General features: G+C 43.3%; 1 protein-coding gene across 3 annotated transcripts in view; it reads left to right on the forward strand.

Annotated features, from left to right (window-relative positions):
* Positions 1–17327, forward strand: part of NPY2R (neuropeptide Y receptor Y2) — a 114002-nt gene that overhangs the window by 83277 nt on the left and 13398 nt on the right. Inside the window, exon 2 of one of the 3 annotated variants that reach the window (XM_040418577.1) lies at positions 13839–13946. The exons of the other annotated variants lie outside the window; for them this stretch is intronic. The gene's annotated coding sequence lies outside the window, so the exon portion shown is untranslated. The remainder of the gene's footprint in view (positions 1–13838; positions 13947–17327) is intronic. 3 annotated transcript variants of the gene reach the window in all.

Below are 17327 nucleotides of genomic sequence, written 5' to 3' on the forward strand. Positions count from 1 at the left end.
CAGGTATATAGAGGGACAAGCGTTATTGGAACAACTATTTGCAATGGGAGTGATATACCTGTTGCCCAATAAAATCTGATTGAGGGGTGCGATATACCTGGTTCCATAAAAAACTGATTAAGGGGTTTGATATACCTGCTTCCACAAAATACTGATTGAGCGGTGCGATATACCTGCTTCCACCAAATATTGATTATGGGGTTCTATATACCTGTTTCCACAAAATACTGATTAAGGGGTGGGATATACCTGCTTCTACAAAATACTAATTAAGGGGTTCTATATACCTGCTTCCACAAGATACTGATTGACGAGTGCAATATACCTGCTTCCACCAAATATTGATTTAGGCCTGCGATACACCGGCTTCCACAAAATACTGATTGAGGGGTGCGATATACCTGCTTCCACCAAATATTGATTGAGGCCTGTAATACACCGGCTTCTACAAGATACTGATTGAGTGGTGCGATATACCTGCTTCCACAAAATACTGATTAAGGGGTTTGATATATCTGCTTCCACAAAATAGAGATTGAGGGGTGCGGTATACCTGCTTCCACCAAATATTGATTCACGTGTTCTATATACCTGTTTCCACAAAATACTGATTGAGGGGTGCGATATATCTGCCTCTACAAAATACTGATTAAGGGGTTCTTTATGCCTGCTTCCACAAAATACTGATTGAGTAGTGCAATATACCTGCTTTCACAAAATACTGATTAAGGGGTTTGATAAATCCTGTTTCCACAAAATGCAGATTGAGGAGTGGGATATACCTGCTTCTACAAAATACTGATTATGGGGTTCTATATACCTGCTTTCACAAAATATTGATTGAGGGGTGCAATATACCTGCTTCCACCAAATATTGATTAAGGGGTTCTATATACCTGTCTCCACAAAATACTGATTGAGTGGTGCGATATACCTGCTTCTCCAAAATACTGATTAAGGGGTTCTATATACCTGCTTCCACAAAATACTGATTGAGGGGTGGGATATACCTGCTTCTACAAAAAAACTGATTAAGGGGTTCTTTATACCTGCTTCCACAAAATACCAATTAAGGGGTTTGATATGCCTGCTTCCACAAAATATTGATTAAGGGGTTCTATATACCTGTCTCCACAAAATACTGATTGAGTGGTGCGATATACCTGCTTCTCCAAAATACTGATTCAGGGGTTCTTTATACCTGTTTCCACAAAATACTGATTAAGGGGTTGGATATACCTGCTTCTACAAAATAATGATTAAGGGGTTCTAGATACCTGCTTCCACAAAATAATGATTGAGGGGTGCAATATACCTGCTTCCACCAAATATTGATTTAGGTCTGCGATACACCATCTTCCACAAAATACTGATTGAGGGGTGCGATATACCTGCTTCCACCAAATATTGATTGAGGCCTGCAATACACCGGCTTCCGCAAAATACTGATTGAGTGGTGCGATATACCTGCTTCCACAAAATACTGATTAAGGGGTTTGATATATCTGCTTCCACAAAATAGAGATTGAGGGGTGCGGTATACCTGCTTCCACCAAATATTGATTCACGTGTTCTATATACCTGTTTCCACAAAATACTGATTGAGGGGTGCGATATATCTGCCTCTACAAAATACTGATTAAGGGGTTCTTTATGCCTGCTTCCACAAAATACTGATTGAGTAGTGCAATATACCTGCTTTCACAAAATACTGATTAAGGGGTTTGATAAATCCTGTTTCCACAAAATGCAGATTGAGGAGTGGGATATACCTGCTTCTACAAAATACTGATTATGGGGTTCTATATACCTGCTTTCACAAAATATTGATTGAGGGGTGCAATATACCTGCTTCCACCAAATATTGATTTAGGCCTGCGATACACCGGCTTCCACAAAATACTGATTGAGGGGTGCGATATACCTGCTTCCACCAAATATTGATTGAGGCCTGTAATACACCGGCTTCTACAAGATACTGATTGAGTGGTGCGATATACCTGCTTCCACAAAATACTGATTAAGGGGTTTGATATATCTGCTTCCACAAAATAGAGATTGAGGGGTGCGGTATACCTGCTTCCACCAAATATTGATTCACGTGTTCTATATACCTGTTTCCACAAAATACTGATTGAGGGGTGCGATATATCTGCCTCTACAAAATACTGATTAAGGGGTTCTTTATGCCTGCTTCCACAAAATACTGATTGAGTAGTGCAATATACCTGCTTTCACAAAATACTGATTAAGGGGTTTGATAAATCCTGTTTCCACAAAATGCAGATTGAGGAGTGGGATATACCTGCTTCTACAAAATACTGATTATGGGGTTCTATATACCTGCTTTCACAAAATATTGATTGAGGGGTGCAATATACCTGCTTCCACCAAATATTGATTAAGGGGTTCTATATACCTGTCTCCACAAAATACTGATTGAGTGGTGCGATATACCTGCTTCTCCAAAATACTGATTAAGGGGTTCTATATACCTGCTTCCACAAAATACTGATTGAGGGGTGGGATATACCTGCTTCTACAAAAAAACTGATTAAGGGGTTCTTTATACCTGCTTCCACAAAATACCAATTAAGGGGTTTGATATGCCTGCTTCCACAAAATATTGATTAAGGGGTTCTATATACCTGTCTCCACAAAATACTGATTGAGTGGTGCGATATACCTGCTTCTCCAAAATACTGATTCAGGGGTTCTTTATACCTGTTTCCACAAAATACTGATTAAGGGGTTGGATATACCTGCTTCTACAAAATAATGATTAAGGGGTTCTAGATACCTGCTTCCACAAAATAATGATTGAGGGGTGCAATATACCTGCTTCCACCAAATATTGATTTAGGTCTGCGATACACCATCTTCCACAAAATACTGATTGAGGGGTGCGATATACCTGCTTCCACCAAATATTGATTGAGGCCTGCAATACACCGGCTTCCGCAAAATACTGATTGAGTGGTGCGATATACCTGCTTCCACAAAATACTGATTTAGGGGGTTTGATATATCTGCTTCCACAAAATAGAGATTGAGGGGTGCGGTATACCTGCTTCCACCAAATATTGATTCACGTGTTCTATATACCTGTTTCCACAAAATACTGATTGAGGGGTGCGATATATCTGCCTCTACAAAATACTGATTAAGGGGTTCTTTATGCCTGCTTCCACAAAATACTGATTGAGTAGTGCAATATACCTGCTTTCACAAAATACTGATTAAGGGGTTTGATAAATCCTGTTTCCACAAAATGCAGATTGAGGAGTGGGATATACCTGCTTCTACAAAATACTGATTATGGGGTTCTATATACCTGCTTTCACAAAATATTGATTGAGGGGTGCAATATACCTGCTTCCACCAAATATTGATTTAGGCCTGCGATACACCGGCTTCCACAAAATACTGATTGAGGGGTGCGATATACCTGCTTCCACCAAATATTGATTGAGGCCTGTAATACACCGGCTTCTACAAGATACTGATTGAGTGGTGCGATATACCTGCTTCCACAAAATACTGATTAAGGGGTTTGATATATCTGCTTCCACAAAATAGAGATTGAGGGGTGCGGTATACCTGCTTCCACCAAATATTGATTCACGTGTTCTATATACCTGTTTCCACAAAATACTGATTGAGGGGTGCGATATATCTGCCTCTACAAAATACTGATTAAGGGGTTCTTTATGCCTGCTTCCACAAAATACTGATTGAGTAGTGCAATATACCTGCTTTCACAAAATACTGATTAAGGGGTTTGATAAATCCTGTTTCCACAAAATGCAGATTGAGGAGTGGGATATACCTGCTTCTACAAAATACTGATTATGGGGTTCTATATACCTGCTTTCACAAAATATTGATTGAGGGGTGCAATATACCTGCTTCCACCAAATATTGATTAAGGGGTTCTATATACCTGTCTCCACAAAATACTGATTGAGTGGTGCGATATACCTGCTTCTCCAAAATACTGATTAAGGGGTTCTATATACCTGCTTCCACAAAATACTGATTGAGGGGTGGGATATACCTGCTTCTACAAAAAAACTGATTAAGGGGTTCTTTATACCTGCTTCCACAAAATACCAATTAAGGGGTTTGATATGCCTGCTTCCACAAAATATTGATTAAGGGGTTCTATATACCTGTCTCCACAAAATACTGATTGAGTGGTGCGATATACCTGCTTCTCCAAAATACTGATTCAGGGGTTCTTTATACCTGTTTCCACAAAATACTGATTAAGGGGTTGGATATACCTGCTTCTACAAAATAATGATTAAGGGGTTCTAGATACCTGCTTCCACAAAATAATGATTGAGGGGTGCAATATACCTGCTTCCACCAAATATTGATTTAGGTCTGCGATACACCATCTTCCACAAAATACTGATTGAGGGGTGCGATATACCTGCTTCCACCAAATATTGATTGAGGCCTGCAATACACCGGCTTCCGCAAAATACTGATTGAGTGGTGCGATATACCTGCTTCCACAAAATACTGATTATGGGGTTTGCTATAACTGCATCCACAAAATAGAGATTGAGGGTTGTGGCATACCTGCTTCCACCAAATATTGATTCATGTTTTCTATATACCTTTTTCCACAAAATACTGATTGAAGGGTGCGATATATCTGCTTCTACAAAATACTGATTAAGGGGTTCTTTATACCTGCTTCCACAAAATATTGATTAAAGGGTTCTATATACCTGATTACACAAAATACTGATTATGGGGTTCTATATACCTGCTTTCACAAAATATTGATTGAGGGGTGCAATATACCTGCTTCCACCAAATATTGATTAAGGGTTCTATATACCTGTCTCCACAAAATACTGATTGAGTGGTGCGATATACCTGCTTCTCCAAAATACTGATTAAGGGGTTCTATATACCTGCTTCCACAAAATACTGATTGAGGGGTGGGATATACCTGCTTCTACAAAAAAACTGATTAAGGGGTTCTTTATACCTGCTTCCACAAAATACCAATTAAGGGGTTTGATATGCCTGCTTCCACAAAATATTGATTAAGGGGTTCTATATACCTGTCTCCACAAAATACTGATTGAGTGGTGCGATATACCTGCTTCTCCAAAATACTGATTCAGGGGTTCTTTATACCTGTTTCCACAAAATACTGATTAAGGGGTTGGATATACCTGCTTCTACAAAATAATGATTAAGGGGTTCTAGATACCTGCTTCCACAAAATAATGATTGAGGGGTGCAATATACCTGCTTCCACCAAATATTGATTTAGGCCTGCGATACACCATCTTCCACAAAATACTGATTGAGGGGTGCGATATACCTGCTTCCACCAAATATTGATTGAGGCCTGCAATACACCGGCTTCCACAAAATACTGATTGAGTGATGCGATATATCTGCTTCCACAAAATACTGATTATGGGGTTTGCTATACCTGCTTCCACAAAATAGAGATTGAGGGTTGCGGTATACCTGCTTCCACCAAATATTGATTCATGTTTTCTATATACCTTTTTCCACAAAATACTGATTGAAGGGTGCGATATATCTGCTTCTACAAAATACTGATTAAGGGGTTCTTTATACCTGCTTCCACAAAATATTGATTAAAGGGTTCTATATACCTGATTACACAAAATACTGATTGAGGGGTGCGATATACCCGCTTCCACAAAATACTGATTAAGGGGTGCGATGTACCTGCTTCCACCAAATATTGATTCAGGTGTTCTATTTACCTGTTTCCACAAAATACTGATTGAGGGGTGCGATATATCTACTTCTACAAAATACTGATTAATGAGTGCAATATACCTGCTTTCACAAAATACTGATTAAGAGGTTTAATATATCCTGCTTCCACAAAATACAGATTGAGAGGTCCGATATACCTGCGTTCATAAAATACTGATTAAAGGGTTCTATATACCTGCTTACACAAAATACTGATTGAGGGGTGCGATATACCTGCTTCCACAAAATACTGATTAAGGGGTGCGATATACCTGCTTCCACCAAATATTGATTCAGGTGTTCTATTTACCTGTTTCCACAAAATACTGATTGAGGGGTGCGATATATCTACTTCTACAAAATACTGATTAAGGGGTGTGGTTTACCTGCTTCCACAAAATACAGATTAAGGGGTCCGATATACCTTCTTCCACAAAATACTGATTAAGGGGTTTGATATACCTGCTTCCACAAAATACTGATTAAGGGGTACGATATACCAGCTTCCACTAAATACTGATTGAGGCCTGCGATATACCTGCTTTCACAAATACTGCTCTTCTCTAGGGACTTTGGCACAGGGTCATTTTGAGAAGGACAGGCAGAGGAAGAGGTTTGCCGGTCCACAGGGGTGGTAGGGGTCGGGCAGGTGCACCAGGCCGGAGCCTAAGTGGGAAGTTGGAGAAGGTGTGTGCGATTAATCCAAAGGACGCACCAGAGTTGGTTGAGTGGCTCACTCAGTCTTCTGCACCCTCCTCATCCTCTGTATATGCACTCTCCTCACTCTCTGCTGTGTGCACCCCCAAAGACACCACCACCACCACCACCATAGCCCCTCCACTCGAGTCAGAGGAATTATTTTCCCATCCATTCCCAGACCTTACCAATGGGCAGCCATTCTTGGCATCGGATGAGGAAGATGAGGTAGCAACGGCCGCCACCCAGCGGTCTGATAACAGTACTCAGATCAGCCCAAGGAGGATGGTCCCTGCTGTTGCTGCCTACTCTAAGATCTCTAATGTCAGTGGTGGTGAAGGTGACGATGATGACGTGTCGATGGACGTCACGTGGGTGCCCACAAGAGAGGAAGAGGAGGGGAGTTCAGAGGGAGAGACGGAACAGCAGATAGGGAGGAGAAGAAGGAGAAGCAGGCAGAACTCGCAGTACACAGGAGGCAAATAGCAGACTGCAAATGTATCTGGTGCGAGCCATCCACCATGCACGGTCACATCTTGCGTTCCCAGGATGCCGGCACATGGCTCCGCAGTGTGGGCTTTTTTTAACGTGTCAGCTGCTGACAATATGGTTGCCATCTGCAGCCTGTGCTGTCAATGCATAAGTCGCTGTAATCCCAACACTCACCTAGGGATGACCGCCTTAAGAAGGCACCTGGCCTCGCATCACCGAGCCCACTGGGAGCAACACCGTCAGAACCCACAAAGCCACACTCCCGGCACTCCACATCCTGCCTCTTCTCCTTCTCCTCCCATTTGCTCTCCACCTTCCACTGTGCCGTCGTCGCGTTCATCTGCCAGAAGGCAGGCTTCCGTGTCCCAAATGTTCGAGTGTAAAAAGTTGATGACGCCAGATAACCCTCTTGCCCAACGGCTAACCGCTGGCTTGTCGGAACTGCTAGCCCGCCAACTACTTCTATATAAACTGGTGGACTCTGAGGCCTTTAGAAAATTTGTGGCCATTGGCATACCGCAATGGAAGTTCCCCGGAAGGAAATATTTCTCCCACAAGGGCATCCCAGAGCTATATGGCCACGTTCAGTGGCAATTGAATATACAGTGAGAAACAGAACTATTTGAACACCCTGTGATCTTGCAATTTCTTCCACTTAGAAATCATGGAGGTCATGGAGGGGTCTGAAATTCACTTTGTAGGTGCATTCCCACTCTGAGAGACAGATTAAAAAAAAAAAATCAGGAAATCACATTGTATGATTTTTAAAGAATTTATTTGTCTTGCACTGCTGAACATAAGTATTTGAACACCTGAGAAAATCAGTGTTAATATCTAGTACAGAAGCCTTTGCTTGCAATTACAGAGGTCAAACGTTTCCTGTAGTTCTTGACCAGGTTTGCACACAGGGCAACAAGAAATTCTGGCCCACTCCTCCACACAGATCTCCTCTGGCACACAGTGTCGGTGCCAAAATACATCTGACCACAGACACGTGGTTTAGTAAACATGGGCAGGGAAGGTACATACGTTTTATTGCCCACTGGGTGACCCTTCTGACAGCCATCAAGCATGTAACCCATGGCAACCGTGTGGAATTGGTGTTATCGCCACAGATTGCTTGCAGGCCTGCCTCTTCTTCTTCTCCTCCTCTTACTCCATCCTCCGTCTCCTCCTCAGCTGACTCCTCCTTTTCCACTGCTACCACCTCTTCCGCTGCACCCCCCAAGCTCCCCAGAACCAATTTGACGTGCCAGGTGAGACGTTGCAATGCTGTGCTGCAGCTGTTGTGCCTTGAAGCCAAGAGCCACACCGGTCCTACACTACTTTCAGCTCTGCGGTCACAGGCCGATCAGTGGCTAACCCCGCTCAATTTGACAGTTGGTAAAACAATGGTGCCAATCTGCTGAGCGCGCTGAAACAAGGCAAAATGACACACGTGCCGTGCATGGCACACATCCTGAACTTAGTCGTTGCATATACCCCAGGGTCCAGGACATCTTGCGGCAGGCCATTTTAGAAGATCTTACACTGCCGTGGCTCGCCCTTGCTGACGCTCAGAGGCGACACCACCTGCCCGTCAGACGTCTAATTTGTGACAGCCCGACATGCTGAGACTCCACCTTGTATATGCTTGATAGGCTGCTCCAGCAACAACGTGCCATTAACAACTACCTGTACGAACTCTGCAGCAGGACAGGTTCTGTGGAGCTTGGTTTCTTTTCACTGTGCCAGTGGCTGCTCATGCGCAACGCATGCAGACTTCTGAGGTCATTTGATGAGATCACCAAACTGCTCAGTCACAGCCTGGGCACAATCAGTGAAATCGTACCTTACGACTTCTTTCTGGAGCGTGCATTGCGTCGTGTCATTGATCAAGCCGTCGAGGAGCAGGAGCTGGAAGATGACAAAGTCGCAATGCTGAAAGAATTCCCAGGGGGGGGGGGTTCTCCATCTGAGACAAGTCAACAGGAGTTTGAAGAGGAGTCAGAGGAGGATGGTGGCTGGGGGGAGGAGAAGGAGCAAAAAGAGCAGGCTTTGAGGGGGACCTTAAACTTTTCGGGGATCCCTGGTGTTGTCCGTGGCTGGGGGAGGAGACCGAGGATGACATTCTCCTGGGCGATAAGCAGGAGCCAGGGCGCTCCACTGCTTCCAATTTAGTGCAAATGGGGGCCTTCATGCTCCAGTGTTTGAAGAGGGACCCCCGTATAAAAAGCATAAAGGGCAAGGACCAATACTGGGTGGCAATGTACTTAGACCCCCGGTACAAACACAAAATGGCGGACATGTTACCAGCATCACAGAGGGCTGTCAGAATGCAGCATTTCCAGGTCTTGCTGCGAAAGATGCTGCATTCTGCTGTTGCAGGCGCTGGCAGAGGAATTTCCACCCACAGCAAAACAGGTGCGGGTACCCATCCTACCGCGCCTGCAAGAAGAGTGCGGTTTGAAGATGTGTTGGTCACTTCGGATATTAGATCATTCTTGCAGCCAACCCATTAAGAACCGCCCTCCGGATCCCGCCTCAGAGAACGCCTAGACCGACGGGTGTCTGACTACATCAGGTTAACGACCGATGTGGGCGCTCTGAGAAGCGAGGAACCCCTGGACTACTGGGTGTGCAGGCTTGACCTTTGGCCAGAGCTGGCACAATTTGCCATGGAACTCTTGGCTTGCTCCTCGTCAAGTGTCCTGTCCGAAAGGACGTTCAGCACAGCAGGGGGGATCATGACCGATACGCGGCATAAAAGGCCTTTTCTGTCAGATAAAAGCCTAATTTTTGTGGCCTCTACTCCAGTGGCCTACAGTAATATTTTTATCCAGTGACCGCCTAATGTACCTCCAGATACATAATCACAATTTTTTTTCTGTCAGGTGAATGCCTAATTTTTGGGGCCTGTACTGGCCTACAGAAAAATTGTTATCCACTGACCGCCTAATATACCTCCAGCCACATAATCACTTGTACTTTTCTGTACGGTGAATGCCTAATGTTTGGGGCCTGTACTCCACTGGCCTGCAGTAAAATTGTTATCCACTGACCGACTAATATACCTCCCGCCAGATAATCACTTGCTCTTTTCTGTCAGTTGAATGCCTAATTTTTGGGGCCCATACTCCCGTGGCCTAAAATAAAAATGTTCTACGCTCCAGCAGGACACATTTTTTTGAGTTTCCCTTTAAGACGCATAAAAAAAAAATTGTGGGAATTTTTGGCAATGATCCCCCTCTGGTATGTCACTGTCCATGTTGTAGGACTATTTGTGCACTTCTAGTAAGTATTTGGTGGCTGCAAATATGACCTGAAGGTTTTTCAGGTTCGCCTGAATGGGGCGGTTCGCGAACATTTGATAGTCCTGGCCGATGTTCGTCAATCACTACTCTTCATTCTCCAAGTCAGTCTATACCACATATATTCATAGTTGTTCTATCATTTTATTACTAAAAGAAACTTTTGAAAATATCTATTTTTTCATGTCATCGCAATATTCTGACCCCCTATAACTTTACAGATATGTGTGGGCTAATTTTTTGCAGCTTAATTTGTAGTTTTTGCTAGTACCATTTTGGGGTGTGTATGACTTTTTGATCACTTAAAAAAAAATTGTGGAGCTACAGTGACGAAAAAGCGGCAAATAGGCCATTTTTTTCTATTATTCCATTCACCTTATGGGATTTTTAAAAATCTATATTTTAATAGTACAGCATTTAATAGTAGGTGCTTTTGCATGCAGTGATGGCCATGATGTTGATTTTTTTATTGCTTAAAGGGGTTGTCTCAAAATGGACAATGAGGGCATATCGCTAGTATATGCCCCCATTGTCTTGTAGGTGTGGGTTTCCACCGCTGGGACCCGCACCTATATCGAGAACGAAGCCCGGCAAGTGAATGAGGGTGCACCGCGCGTGCACAGCCGCCCTCCATTCATTTTCTATGGGGCTGGCAAAAATAGCCGAGTGCTGGCTCGGCTATTTCCATCGGACCCATAGAAATAAATTGGAGTGGGGGCCGCGCATGCGCGGTACGCTCCCCTTCACTTCTGGCTTGGTGGTGGCTGGACCGGAGTCCTCCAGCCGCCACCTTGCGGGGCTCTGTTCTCTATATAGGTAAGGGTCCCAGCGGTGGGACCCACACCTATAAGACAATGGGGGCATATCCTAGGATATGCCCCCATTGTCTATGATGATTCAACTCCTTTAAGTATTTTGAGGAAAGGGGGTGATTTTTATTTTTATATATTTTATTTTTTAAAACTTAAAAAAAAAAATTGTGGTCCCCAGGTAGACCACAACATGCAATCATCAGATTGCAATTTCTATAGGGTAATGGAATTTTCTCCATTATCCTATACAGAAATAGCTATATTACAATTCAGTGCTGCCACCTGCTTCTCCTGCCGCCAGGGGAAGGTGTTCCTGCTCCTAAAACGCATGCTTCCAGGTTTCTTGTCTCTCAGATCAGCAGGCACCTGCTAGCTATGGCGCTAGCACTGCTTCAGAGTGGGCACTATCTTTAAAGACCCGACATCTGCCGTACATGTATGGCAGATGTCATAAAGGGGTTAAAGAAATCTCCACCTTAAGGCTACATTCACACGTCCGTGGTGTGTTGCGGACCCGCAAATTGCGGGTCCGCAACACACCAGCCCGTCACCCCCATAGAAATGCCTATTCTTGTCCGCAAGCTGCGGACAAGAATAGGACATGCTCTATCTTTTTGCGGAGCTGCGGACCCAAAATCGGGGCCGCGCTCCGCAATTGCGGCTGCAGACAGCACACTGTGTGCTGTCCGCATCCATTTCGTCCCCATAGAGAATGAATGGGTCCGCACCCATTCCGCAAAATTGCGGAAAGGATGCGGACCCATTTTGCGGACGCGTGAATGGAGCCTAAGTCTAATCCCTAGGACATTGGGGTAGATTTATCAAACTGGTGTAAAGGAAAACTGGCTCCTTTGGGAAATGAAAGTTGGAATCTGATTCGTTGCTTTGGGCAACTAAGTCAGTTTTCCTTTACACCAGTTTGATAAATGTACCCCATTGTGTTTAGACCCAATGATACTTCTTTTGACCTTTCTCCATAATTGCAGCAAATTACTGATTTCTTGCTTGTATACAGTATATAACCATAATGTATGTCACTGCATTTTTTTAAATAATTGAAAACAATGGATCTCAGGTGAAACTAATGTGAAACTTTTTTAAGACCAGCACTGTACTTAGTATGGATTCTATTAGCTTCTAATGTTAAGCTAAACATACATGTTTAAATAACAGTGTATTAAAGGTGTTGTCTGGGACTCAAATATCGATAACCTGTCCTCAGAATACAGCAGATCATCAATATCAGTGGGGATCCAACTTCTGGCACTAATATGACCAGCTGATTGAAGTGGCCGTAGCGCTCGAATGAGCTTTGAGGATTCTTCATTCTGGACTATAACGTAGTTGGACGATTCAGTGTTTGGCAGAAGCTCCAGATCTAATTCACAACATCTTATGGTGAAAAACCATGACCACTTCATGGATAAACCATCTTTATTGGTATCTCTTTAGAGCAACGTGTATAGGAGTATGGCACTCCTCAAGTCTAAAAAGATTATTATGATAGCATAATCACGTAAGGAGCTCTGTAGGTAAAACACTTCATTAGTCCTCAGGAGGAGGAATAGTATGGATTCATAAAACAAATGGAAACAGCTAAGGTGTATAAACATTGAGGTCTAATACATGATTCACTTGGACTAAAATAATAAAATATTACTATAAAAAAATCATTAACAAAATAATTTAAAAAAGCGGAGCTTTAAATATTTTGCAGAATATTAGCTGCAATAAATAAAATGAAGAAAATCAAAACTGCAGTTAAATTACATAAAGCATATTGTCACTTATAATAAATTATCCAATTTTAAAAATTGTTAAAAGTTGATTCTTTGAGGTTAAAAAGTACCAAAAACGTATCTGGCTGTGATTCAAAGATAAAATCATGATTGAGGAGTGGACCCGGGGATATATTCCATACTAATGAAAACTTAATTATTTAACTGAGGCATAATTGTTAGAGCAGGCAGCTGGGGAACAATAGTACATATTAATGTATAAAAAAAACCAAAAAAAAAAACGTCACTGGTAACAGAACAGGCAGAACAACCAGAACAGACAGCTCACCTTCAGGTATCTGTGAAGAATATGAAATTGTTGGTGATTGGCAGCACAAACCACTAGAACGATTGAGAATGAAGTGTAGCACCTTCAATAGAAGCACACTTTGTCCAACTTTGTGTCGTGCAGAAGGGTGGGAGAAGGCTATCCCATCTGAGTGCGGATTGCGCTTATTATGTTCCTTTATACAGCGCTTCATATGGGGGCAGTGCAGACCCTGATGCTATGGCCAGTAGTGAAGGCAGCGGTGAAATGTATGTATGATCCGTGCAGGACTAGAGTGGTTACACAGCACAGGCTTCTGGTACAGCTACATGCCATGCAAACTGCTACAGAATGTGTTGTTTTTGTTTAGTTTTGTTGTTATTATTTTTGTCCTAGTGAATCATGTAAGACATCATTTTTCAATGTTTATACACTTTTGTTGTTTACATCTATTTTATGTGTCCATACTATTCCTCCTGGGGACTCATGTAATGCATTACCCCAGAGCGCCTCACGTTATTATGTAGTCATCATATAACTCTTTCTACACTTGAAAAAAGAGTGCCATACTCCGAAACGTGTTGTTTTAAAGAGATATTAAAAAAGATGGTTTATCCCAACCCTGAAGTGGTTGTGGTTTTGCACCCCAAGAGGAATCAGGTCAATCAGATCAATCAGATATGGAGCTTCGGCCCAACACTTAATCCTTCACCCACATTATGTTCTCCTCCTCCTGTAGGTCGGCACCCAACCAATGAGGACAAGTACACATCAGTGGCAGTACCTACCAGCCCTGATTTCTACAGGCTATATGCTAGCTTTGTGCCTATCTGCACAACAAGAGAAGGTGAGCAATACTCTTTCCAGCGAAGGAACAATTTGCACATTTTTACCCTACGGAGTGCTTTCTTGTGTCATTCCCATCGCTCATTCTATACATACCATGGCTCCATCCATTTTGTAGTGACTGTGCTTGGTATTGCAGACCAATCCTGTTCACTTGAATGGAACTGACTGAAGAGGTTATATCACTTGTCTATGTTCCTGGAGCTGATTGGGGCAGGTGGAGCTGGAGTCTTACCCCCATGATTAGATATTGATTACTTATCATGAGGATAGGTCATCAATATTTGAGTCTCAAACTCCTTTAACTGTAATGGTGGTAATATTAATCTGTGGCAATAACAAACTTGACTACTGACTTTTAAGGGAATGTCTTCCTTGGAATATTAGGAAACTATTTGCAGTCTTAAACCACAGACTGCACTGATGTCATTCTCTATTAAATTACATATATTAATATAATTTTGAATGAATTTCCATAGTTGTTCTGGTTGTAGTTATGTTATCCTGTTACAGGACTTAGAATCCTCTACTTCTCTTTACTCCATAGAGTTGAATTATAGTCATCTGGCTTCCTTCAGCCTCCACAAGGGGGCACTTAGGAGCTTACTGCATACATACTTGCTATTGACTTTGACAAATGTATAAATTTGTATGCAGTATAAGTAAGCCCTAGTGATGACTGTAAACAAACATTTTTTTTCTTTAACACTATGTCAATCAAATAGCACTTTTTGTTTAAAATCTAGTGATAGAAATCTACGAGCAGTGCTAAAGAGGTTTGAGCTCTATATATTAATACTAGTAGATAGCCTGTCCAAGGACAGTGACCATAATAGAGATTGCATCCATTTAAGGGCAGAGTTCTTCTTCCAGGACAACGACTACAATCTGTATTTATAGAAATATCCATGCTCACGGAAATTACTTTGTGGAATTAGGAATAATAGTTGTACTGCAAAGGCATCAGCTATTTTAAATACACAAAATACCCAGGAGCAACCAACAAGGAGGTCCCTTTTCCCCACAGGTCTACTTTCGAGAAAATGCTTGGCAAAGGAACCGCTAAGCATGGAGCCCCATGTGCTAGTGCCCACATCACGCTGTACATTCATGTATAGTACTTAAGTGTGGACGCTGAATGCAGCAGGATCTGCTGTGCATAAAAGCCGGTGATCACCGCCTCCCTCCACCTGCCCACATCACGCCCTGCATCCCTGTACAGCGATTCAGTGTGGGCGCTTAATTCAGCAGGAGAGGACGGCCACAAGTTGGTGAAGCAGGAGCAGCTGAGCCAAACAGGCAGATTAGTATAGCGGGAGCGTTTCACCACTACACTGCTGAGTGCAGGGCACAGTGGAGTGAGTTTGGATGAGGACCCCTCCCCCCCACTTCGTGTCACACACATCACATTGTACATTCCTTTGATGTGGTCATTGACCATGAGTGTAGCAGGATTCTCCCGCAACCCCCACCCATACTGCAAAAAAGCTGACATATATATACGCATTACCACCATACAGTGGCGTGCCTAGGGTGTTTGGCACCCGGGGAGGGTCCTTTCTCTGGCAACCCCGACCAATACTTTAAAACAATTGCACCTCCTTACAATAATATTGCCCTCATTGTACAACCTTCACAGTAGTTTTGTCCAGATATGTGCCGTCTCATGGTAGTTATGCCCATATTGTGTCCCTTGAAGGTAGTTATGCCTTCACTGTACAACTTTCACAGTAGTTATGCCCACATTGTGCCCCTTAAAGTACTTATCCCTTTTTTGTGCCCCCTTCACAGTTGCAATGCCCTCTTTGTGCCTCCCTCACAGTAGCAATGCCCTCTCTGTGCCTATTTCAAATTAGTAATGCCCTATCTGTGCCCCCTTTACAGTTGTAATGCCCTCTCTGTGCCCCTTCAGAGTATTTATGCCCTCAATGTGTCCCCATACCAGTAATAATGCCCTATGTGCCCCTTCATAGTAATAATGCCCACTCAGTACCCCATAACAGTTATGCCCACCCACTTTACAAGAGTAATGCTGTCTGTGCCCCCTTCACAGTAGTAATGAAATCTGTGCTCCCTTCATAGTAGAAATGCCCATTAAGCACCTTCATAGTAGTAATGCCCATTGTGCCTCCTTAATAGTAGTAATGCCCATTGTGCCCCCTTCATAGTAATAATGCTCACTGTGCCTCCTTCACAGTAGCAATGCCCATTGTGCCCACTTCATAGTTATAATGCCCATTGTATCCCATTTATAGTAGTAATGCCCATTGTTCCCCCTCCATAGTAGTAATGCCCATTGTGCCCCCCTAATACTAGTAATGCCTTTTGTAGTAGTATTGCCCTCTGTGCCCCCTTTGTAGTAGTATTGCCCTCTGTGCCCCCTTTGTAGTAGCAATGCCCTCTGTGCCCACTTTGTAGTAGTAATAATGCCCTCTGTGCCCCCTTTGTAGTAGTATTGCCCTCTGTGCACCCATTGTAGTAATTTTGTCCCCCTCCATGGTAGAAATACCCTCTGTGCACCCTCCATGGTAGAAATACCCTCTGTGCACCCTCCATGGTAGAAATGCCCTCTGTTAAATAAAATAAAAAAACATAGTACCTACTCACCTTGTCCAGTTCCTGAAGCTCACAATCCTCTCTTCCCTACAGACACAGATTGCTCTGCAGCATTGTGTGGGCAGAGCTTATGCAGATTTCCAGACTGCAGGTTCCGCCCACACAGGCCGGCAACGTGATCTGTGCCAGCAGGCTGAATGGTGGAGCGGGGAAAAGTCTTCCTGCTTCACTAGTCAGAGCTGGAGACACAGAGCGCAGGGAGCTGAGTGACAGGACCACAGCTCCCTGTGCTCCAGCAATATATTGATGGAAGCTCTCATTGCTTCTAGGCTCTGGCACCCCCTGAGAGACGGCACCCGGGTCGACCACCGCAACGCCCCCCCCCCCCCCCCCCCCCCACCATGCCCCACTGGGCACGCCACTGCCACCATAATACCCCTTAACAAATATAGCAAACACAGTAGACACAAATATACACAGCACTGCTATACACACAAACACTACACTACTACATCTTTCTCTCTCTCGCACACACACACTATTATCTTTATTTTTTTAAAAAAGATTTTGCTACCCTTAGTATTCTCACCAGGTATTCTCTTCCTGGTTCTGGCCAGACATCATTAACGGTCCTTTAACCTCAAGTGATTAGAGTTTTCATCTTCTTTCACTGTACTTTAGGACCTTTAACCAGGAAGCTGGCTGTGTTCCTCTTCAAAATCGTGCACCCTCCTGCCTGCACTGATTGTACACGTGGTGCACCTCTCTCATTGATTCGGTAGAGAGCTTTATGAGCACTCTGCCTGATTGTTAAGGAAGCAGTAAG

The sequence above is a fragment of the Bufo bufo genome, chromosome 2 (assembly GCF_905171765.1).
Source record: "Bufo bufo chromosome 2, aBufBuf1.1, whole genome shotgun sequence".
NCBI classification, from domain to species: Eukaryota; Metazoa; Chordata; class Amphibia; order Anura; family Bufonidae; genus Bufo; species Bufo bufo.